The following is an 8,788-nucleotide window of genomic DNA, read 5'->3' on the forward strand; positions in this document are numbered from 1 at the left end:
GCTTCTGGAATACGACTATCCTTGCCGGATAAATTTGATGGGGACTCTAAGTTTTGCCGTGGCTTTCTTTCCCAATGTTCATTACACTTGGAGATGATGTCGGACCAGTTCCCCACCGAAAGGTCTAAAGTGGCTTTCGTAGTCAGCCTGCTGTCTGGAAAAGCCCTGGCTTGGGCCACACCGCTCTGGGACCGCAATGACCCCGTCACTGCCTCTGTACACTCCTTCTTCTCGGAAATTCGAAGTGTTTTTGAGGAACCTGCCCGAGCCTCTTCTGCTGAGACTGCCCTGTTGAACCTGGTCCAGGGTAATTCTTCCGTTGGCGAGTATGCCGTACAGTTCCGTACCCTTGCTTCAGAATTATCCTGGAATAATGAGGCACTCTGCGCGACCTTTAAAAAAGGCCTATCCAGCAACATTAAAGATGTTCTGGCCGCACGAGAAATCCCTGCTAACCTACATGAACTCATCCATCTTGCCACTCGCATTGACATGCGTTTTTCCGAACGGCGTCAGGAGCTCCGCCAGGATATGGACTCTGTTCGCACGAGGCGTTTCTTCTCCCCGGCTCCTCTCTCCTCTGGTCCCCTGCAACCTGTTCCTGTGCCTCCCGCCGTGGAGGCTATGCAGGTCGACCGGTCTCGCCTGACACCCCAAGAGAGGACACGACGCCGCATGGAGAATCTCTGCCTGTACTGTGCTAGTACCGAACACTTCCTGAGGGATTGTCCTATCCGTCCTCCCCGCCTGGAAAGACGTCCGCTGACTCCGCACAAAGGTGAGACAGTCCTTGATGTCTACTCTGCTTCTCCACGTCTTACTGTGCCTGTGCGGATGTCTGCCTCTGCCTTCTCCTTCTCTGCTGTGGCCTTCTTGGACTCTGGATCTGCAGGAAATTTTATCTTGGCCTCTCTCGTCAACAGGTTCAACATCCCGGTGACCAGTCTCGCCAGACCCCTCTACATCAATTGTGTAAACAATGAAAGATTGGACTGTACTATACGTTTCCGCACGGAGCCCCTTCTAATGTGCATCGGATCTCATCATGAGAGGATTGAACTGTTGGTCCTCCCCAATTGCACTTCTGAAATCCTTCTTGGACTTCCCTGGCTTCAACTCCATTCCCCAATCCTGGATTGGTCCACTGGGGAGATCAAGAGTTGGGGGCCCTCTTGTTCCAAGGACTGCTTAAAACCGGTTCCCAGTAAACCTTGCCGTGTCCCTGTGCTTCCTCATGTAACCGGTCTCCCTAAGGCCTATATGGACTTTGCGGACGTTTTTTGCAAAAAACAAGCTGAGACTCTACCTCCTCACAGGCCTTATGATTGTCCCATTGACCTCCTCCCGGGCACTACTCCACCCCGGGGCAGAATCTATCCTCTGTCCGTCCCAGAGACTCTTGCCATGTCTGAATACGTCCAAGAAAATTTAAAAAAGGGCTTTATCCGTAAATCCTCCTCTCCTGCCGGAGCCGGATTTTTCTTTGTGTCCAAAAAAGATGGCTCTCTACGTCCTTGCATTGACTACCGCGGTCTCAATAAAATCACGGTTAAGAACCGCTACCCCCTACCCCTCATCTCTGAACTCTTTGATCGTCTCCAAGGTGCCCATATTTTTACCAAACTGGACTTAAGAGGTGCTTATAATCTCATCCGCATCAGAGAGGGGGATGAATGGAAAACGGCATTTAACACCAGAGATGGACACTTTGAGTATCTGGTCATGCCCTTTGGTCTATGCAACGCCCCTGCCGTCTTCCAAGACTTTGTTAATGAAATTTTTCGTGATCTCCTATACTCCTGTGTTGTTGTATATCTGGACGATATCCTGATTTTTTCTGCCAATCTTGAAGAACACCGCCAGCATGTCCGTATGGTTCTTCAGAGACTTCGTGATAATCAACTCTATGCCAAAATAGAGAAATGTCTGTTTGAATGCCAATCTCTTCCTTTTCTAGGATACTTGGTCTCTGGCCAGGGACTACAAATGGACCCAGATAAACTCTCTGCCGTCTTAGATTGGCCACGCCCCTCCGGACTCCGTGCCATCCAACGTTTTTTGGGGTTCGCCAATTATTACAGGCAATTTATTCCACATTTTTCTACCATTGTGGCTCCTATTGTGGCTTTAACAAAAAAAAATGCCGATCCCAAGTCTTGGCCTCCTCAAGCGGAAGACGCCTTTAAACGACTCAAGTCTGCCTTTTCTTCGGCTCCCGTGCTCTCCAGACCTGACCCATCTAAACCCTTCCTATTGGAGGTTGATGCCTCCTCAGTGGGAGCTGGAGCTGTCCTTCTACAAAAAAACTCTTCCGGGCATGCTGTTACTTGTGGTTTTTTTTCCAGGACCTTCTCTCCGGCGGAGAGGAACTACTCCATCGGGGATCGAGAGCTTCTAGCCATTAAATTAGCACTTGAGGAATGGAGGCATCTGCTGGAGGGATCAAGATTTCCAGTTATTATTTACACCGATCACAAGAACCTCTCCTACCTCCAGTCTGCCCAACGGCTGAATCCTCGTCAGGCCAGGTGGTCTCTGTTCTTTGCCCGATTTAATTTTGAAATTCACTTTCGGCCTGCTGATAAGAACATTAGGGCCGATGCTCTCTCTCGTTCCTCAGATGCCTCTGAAATTGAACTCTCTCCTCAACACATCATTCCTCCTGACTGCCTGATTTCCACTTCTCCAGCCTCCATCAGGCAAACTCCTCCAGGAAAGACCTTTGTTTCTCCACGCCAACGCCTTGGGATCCTCAAATGGGGTCACTCCTCCCATCTCGCAGGTCATGCGGGCATTAAGAAATCTGTGCAACTCATCTCTCGCTTCTATTGGTGGCCGACTCTAGAGACTGATGTGGTGGACTTTGTGCGAGCCTGCACTATCTGTGCCCGGGATAAGACTCCTCGCCAGAAGCCCGCTGGTTTTCTTCATCCTCTACCTGTCCCCGAACAACCTTGGTCTCTGATTGGTATGGATTTTATTACTGACTTACCCCCATCCCATGGCAACACTGTTATTTGGGTGGTCGTTGATCGATTCTCCAAAATGGCACATTTCATCCCTCTTCCTGGTCTTCCTTCAGCGCCTCAGTTGGCTAAACAATTTTTTGTACACATTTTTCGTCTTCACGGGTTGCCTACACAGATCGTCTCGGATAGAGGCGTCCAATTTGTGTCTAAATTCTGGAGGGCTCTCTGTAAACAACTCAAGATTAAATTAAATTTTTCTTCTGCATACCATCCTCAATCCAATGGACAAGTAGAGAGAATTAACCAGATCTTGGGTGACTATTTACGACATTTTGTTTCCTCCCGCCAGGATGACTGGGCAGATCTTCTACCTTGGGCCGAATTCTCGTATAATTTCAGAATCTCTGAATCTTCCTCCAAATCTCCGTTTTTCGTGGTGTACGGCCGTCACCCTCTTCCCCCCCTCCCTACCCCCTTGCCCTCTGGTCTGCCCGCTGTGGATGAAATTTCTCGTGATCTTTCCACCATATGGAAAGAGACCCAAAATTCTCTCTTACAGGCTTCTTCTCGCATGAAAAGATTCGCAGATAAGAAAAGAAGAGCTCCTCCCATTTTTTCCCCTGGAGACAAGGTATGGCTCTCCGCTAAATATGTCCGTTTCCGTGTCCCGAGCTATAAGTTGGGACCACGCTATCTTGGTCCTTTTAAAGTTTTGTGTCAAATTAATCCTGTCTCTTACAAACTTCTTCTTCCTCCTTCTCTTCGTATCCCTAATGCCTTTCACGTCTCTCTTCTTAAACCTCTCATCCTCAACCGTTTTTCTCCTAAATCTGTTCCTCCCACTCCTGTTTCCGGCTCCTCGGACATCTTCTCTGTCAAAGAGATCTTAGCCTCAAAAAAGGTCAGAGGAAAAACTTTTTTTTTAGTGGATTGGGAGGGTTGTGGTCCAGAAGAGAGGTCCTGGGAACCTGAGGACAATATCCTGGACAAAAGTCTGATCCTCAGGTTCTCAGGCCCCAAGAAGAGGGGGAGACCCAAGGGGGGGGGTACTGTTACGCCGAGCGCTCCGGGTCCCCGCTCCTCCCCGGAGCGCTCGCTACACTTCCCTCACTGCAGCGCCCCGGTCGGTTCCACGGACCCGGGGCGCTGCGTTACCACCTCCGGCCGGGATGCGATTCGCGATGCGGGTAGCGCCCGCTCGCGATGCGCACCCCGGCTCCCGTACCTGACTCGCTCCCCGTCAGTTCTGTCCCGGCGCGCGCGGCCCCGCTCCCTAGGGCGCGCGCGCGCCGGGTCTTTGCGATTTAAAGGGCCACTGCACCGCTGATTGGTGCAGTGGTTCCAATTAGTGTTTACACCTGTGCACTTCCCTATATCACCTCACTTCCCCTTCACTCCCTCGCCGGATCTTGTTGCCCTAGTGCCAGTGAAAGCGTTCCTTGTGTGTTCCTTGCCTGTGATTCCAGACCTTCTGCCGTTGCCCCTGACTACGATCCTTGCTGCCTGCCCCGACCTTCTGCTACGTCCGACCTTGCTTCTGTCTACTCCCTTGTACCGCGCCTTTCTTCAGCAGCCAGAGAGGTTGAGCCGTTGCTAGGGGATACGACCTGGTCACTACCGCCGCAGCAAGACCATCCCGCTTTGCGGCGGGCTCTGGTGAAAACCAGTAGTGACTTAGAACCGATCCTCTAGCACGGTCCACGCCAATCCCTCTCTGGCACAGAGGATCCACCACCTGCCAGCCGGCATCGTGACAGATATGAGATAGATAGATATGAGATAGATAGATATGGGATAGATAGATAGATATGAGATAGATAGATATGAGATAGATAGATATGGGATAGATAGATAGATAGATAGATATGAGATAGATAGATAGATATGAGATAGATAGATAGATATGAGATAGATAGATAGATAGATATGAGATAGATACATAGATATGAGATAGATAGATATGAGATTGAGATAGATAGATAGATATGAGATAGATAGATAGATATGAGATAGATAGATATGAGATAGATAGATAGATAGATATGAGATAGATAGATATGAGATAGATAGATATGGGATAGATAGATAGATATGAGATAGATAGATAGATAGATATGAGATAGATAGATAGATAGATAGATAGATGAGATAGATAGACAGATATGAGATAGATAGATAGATAGATAGATATGAGATAGATAGATAGATAAATAGATATGAGATAGATAGATATGAGATGGATATGAGATAGATAGATATGAGATAGATAGATATATAGATAGATATGAGATAGATATGAGATAGATATGAGATAGATAGATATGAGATAGATATGAGATAGATAGATATGAGATAGATAGATAGATATGAGATAGATAGATAGATAGATAGATATGAGATAGATATGAGATAGATAGATATGAGATAGAGAGATATGAGATAGATAGATATATAGATATGAGATAGATAGCCACGCCCCTTTTTCAAAAACCAACCCTCGAAAAATTGTATATTAATAGTAAATGCTGTATACCAAGAGGAAAAAATGTGGCACATGAGGCCTAGTTAATCTCCCCATTGTTCTAGCTGCTGCAGAACCTCATAATTCTTACTGCAGTTGCTGAGAAAAGGTGGCATCACATTAAGCCATGATCAAGAGGTTCTGCAGCGGTTGAGCTGTATGATAAGACATAATAACCCCTTTACAAGTCACCTTAGACCTCTGACCTCTGTAGAGTCCTCAGCTTTAGGCTGGAGCTTTTCTATTGCCCCCACATAAAATAATGGTACAATTATTGAATACAGTATAATATAGTATATCACTGTGTGCAGTATACATGGTGCCGTATATCACTGTGTGCAGTATACATGGTGCTGTATATCACTGTGTGCAGTATACATGGTGCTGTATATCACTGTGTGCAGTATACATGGTGCTGTATATCACTGTGTGCAGTATACATGGTGCTGTATATCACTGTGTGCAGTATACATGGTGCTGTATATCACTGTGTGCAGTATACATGGTGCTGTATATCACTGTGTGCAGTATACATGGTGCTGTATATCACTGTGTGCAGTATACATGGTGCTGTATATCACTGTGTGCAGTATACATGGTGCTGTATATCACTGTGTGCAGTATACATGGTGCTGTATATCACTGTGTGCAGTATACATGGTGCTGTATATCACTGTGTGCAGTATACATGGTGCTGTATATCACTGTGTGCAGTATACATGGTGCTGTATATCACTGTGTGCAGTATACATGGTGCCGTATATCACTGTGTGCAGTATACATGGTGCCGTATATCACTGTGTGCAGTATACATGGTGCTGTATATCACTGTGTGCAGTATACATGGTGCTGTATATCACTGTGTGCAGTATATCACTGTGTGCAGTATACATGGTGCTGTATATCACTGTGTGCAGTATACATGGTGCTGTATATCACTGTGTGCAGTATACGTGGTGCCGTATATCACTGTGTGCAGTATACATGGTGCCGTATATCACTGTGTGCAGTATACATGGTGCTGTATATCACTGTGTGCAGTATACATGGTGCTGTATATCACTGTGTGCAGTATACATGGTGCTGTATATCACTGTGTGCAGTATACATGGTGCTGTATATCACTGTGTGCAGTATACGTGGTGCCGTATATCACTGTGTGCAGTATACATGGTGCTGTATATCACTGTGTGCAGTATACATGGTGCTGTATATCACTGTGTGCAGTATACGTGGTGCCGTATATCACTGTGTGCAGTATACATGGTGCCGTATATCACTGTGTGCAGTATACATGGTGCTGTATATCACTGTGTGCAGTATACATGGTGCTGTATATCACTGTGTGCAGTATACATGGTGCTGTATATCACTGTGTGCAGTATACATGGTGCTGTATATCACTGTGTGCAGTATACGTGGTGCCGTATATCACTGTGTGCAGTATACATGGTGCTGTATATCACTGTGTGCAGTATACATGGTGCTGTATATCACTGTGTGCAGTATACATGGTGCCGTATATCACTGTGTGCAGTATACATGGTGCTGTATATCACTGTGTGCAGTATACATGGTGCTGTATATTACTGTGTGCAGTATACATGGTGCCGTATATCACTGTGTGCAGTATACATGGTGCTGTATATCACTGTGTGCAGTATAAATGGTGCCGTATATCACTGTGTGCAGTATACATGGTGCTGTATATCACTGTGTGCAGTATATCACTGTGTGCAGTATACATGGTGCTGTATATCACTGTGTGCAGTATACATGGTGCTGTATATCACTGTGTGCAGTATACATGGTGCTGTATATCACTGTGTGCAGTATACGTGGTGCCGTATATCACTGTGTGCAGTATACATGGTGCCGTATATCACTGTGTGCAGTATACATGGTGCTGTATATCACTGTGTGCAGTATACATGGTGCTGTATATCACTGTGTGCAGTATACATGGTGCTGTATATCACTGTGTGCAGTATACATGGTGCTGTATATCACTGTGTGCAGTATACGTGGTGCCGTATATCACTGTGTGCAGTATACATGGTGCTGTATATCACTGTGTGCAGTATACATGGTGCTGTATATCACTGTGTGCAGTATACATGGTGCTGTATATCACTGTGTGCAGTATACATGGTGCTGTATATCACTGTGTGCAGTATACATGGTGCTGTATATCACTGTGTGCAGTATACATGGTGCTGTATATCACTGTGTGCAGTATACATGGTGCTGTATATCACTGTGTGCAGTATACATGGTGCCGTATATCACTGTGTGCAGTATACATGGTGCTGTATATCACTGTGTGCAGTATACATGGTGCTGTATATCACTGTGTGCAGTATACATGGTGCCGTATATCACTGTGTGCAGTATACATGGTGCTGTATATCACTGTGTGCAGTATACATGGTGCTGTATATCTATGTGACAGTCGCCCAGTCATGTGACATGATGACCCTCTGGATATAAGGGTGGGGGAGGGCTGGACTAGTGATGCGTGAAGACGCATAATGGGAATAAGGAACAATAAAGAATGATATGGGAGGGGGCGGGGGACAGGTGACGGGCAGGAGTCAGATGATGATGGAGGTTGTGGTGATGATGGTGGTGGTTCTGGTTATTATGATGGTGGTTGTAGTATCTTATACTATTACTAGGGGTGGTGACATAGATCTATGGCAGGAGGATGGAGGAGGGCTGAGCCAGGGATGGGGTGAGAGGAGGAGGGGAGGGCAGATGGATGGATGGATGGAGGGAGGATGCTGCATAGAACCGGGGAGGATGGAGACTGGTGCAGGTAGGATGGAGGCAGGGGATGGAGGTAGAGGTGACGGCAGGGGATGAAGGCAGGGGATGGAGGAGGGATGGAGGTAGAGGTGATGGCAGGGGATGGAGGCAGGGGATGGAGGTAGAGGTGACGGCAGGGGATGGAGGCTAAGGATGGAGGCAGGTGATGGAGGCTAAGGATGGAGGCAGGGGATGGAGGTAGAGGTGACAGCAGGGGATGGAGGCAGGGGATGGAGGTAGAGGTGACAGCAGGGGATGGAGGCAGGGGATGGAGGTAGAGGTGACAGCAGGGGATGGAGGCAGGGGATGGAGGCAGGGGATGGAGGTAGAGGTGACAGCAGGGGATGGAGGCAGGGGATGGAGGCAGGGGATGGGGGCTAAGGATGGAGGCAGGGGATGGAGGTAGAGGTGACAGCAGGGGATGGAGGCAGGGGATGGAGGTAGAGGTGACGGCAGGGGTAGGAGGCTAAGGATGGAGGCTAAGGATGGA

The 8,788-nt window shown here is 47.4% G+C and overlaps 1 protein-coding gene across 1 annotated transcript in view; it reads right to left on the reverse strand.

Moving 5' to 3' along the window:
- The window catches only part of STXBP1 (syntaxin binding protein 1), a gene marked incomplete in the record, with an annotated part of 68,900 nt that overhangs the window by 59,276 nt on the left and 836 nt on the right, over positions 1–8,788 (reverse strand).

Source organism: Hyla sarda, chromosome 9, assembly GCF_029499605.1.
Source record: "Hyla sarda isolate aHylSar1 chromosome 9, aHylSar1.hap1, whole genome shotgun sequence".
Classification (NCBI taxonomy): Eukaryota; Metazoa; Chordata; class Amphibia; order Anura; family Hylidae; genus Hyla; species Hyla sarda.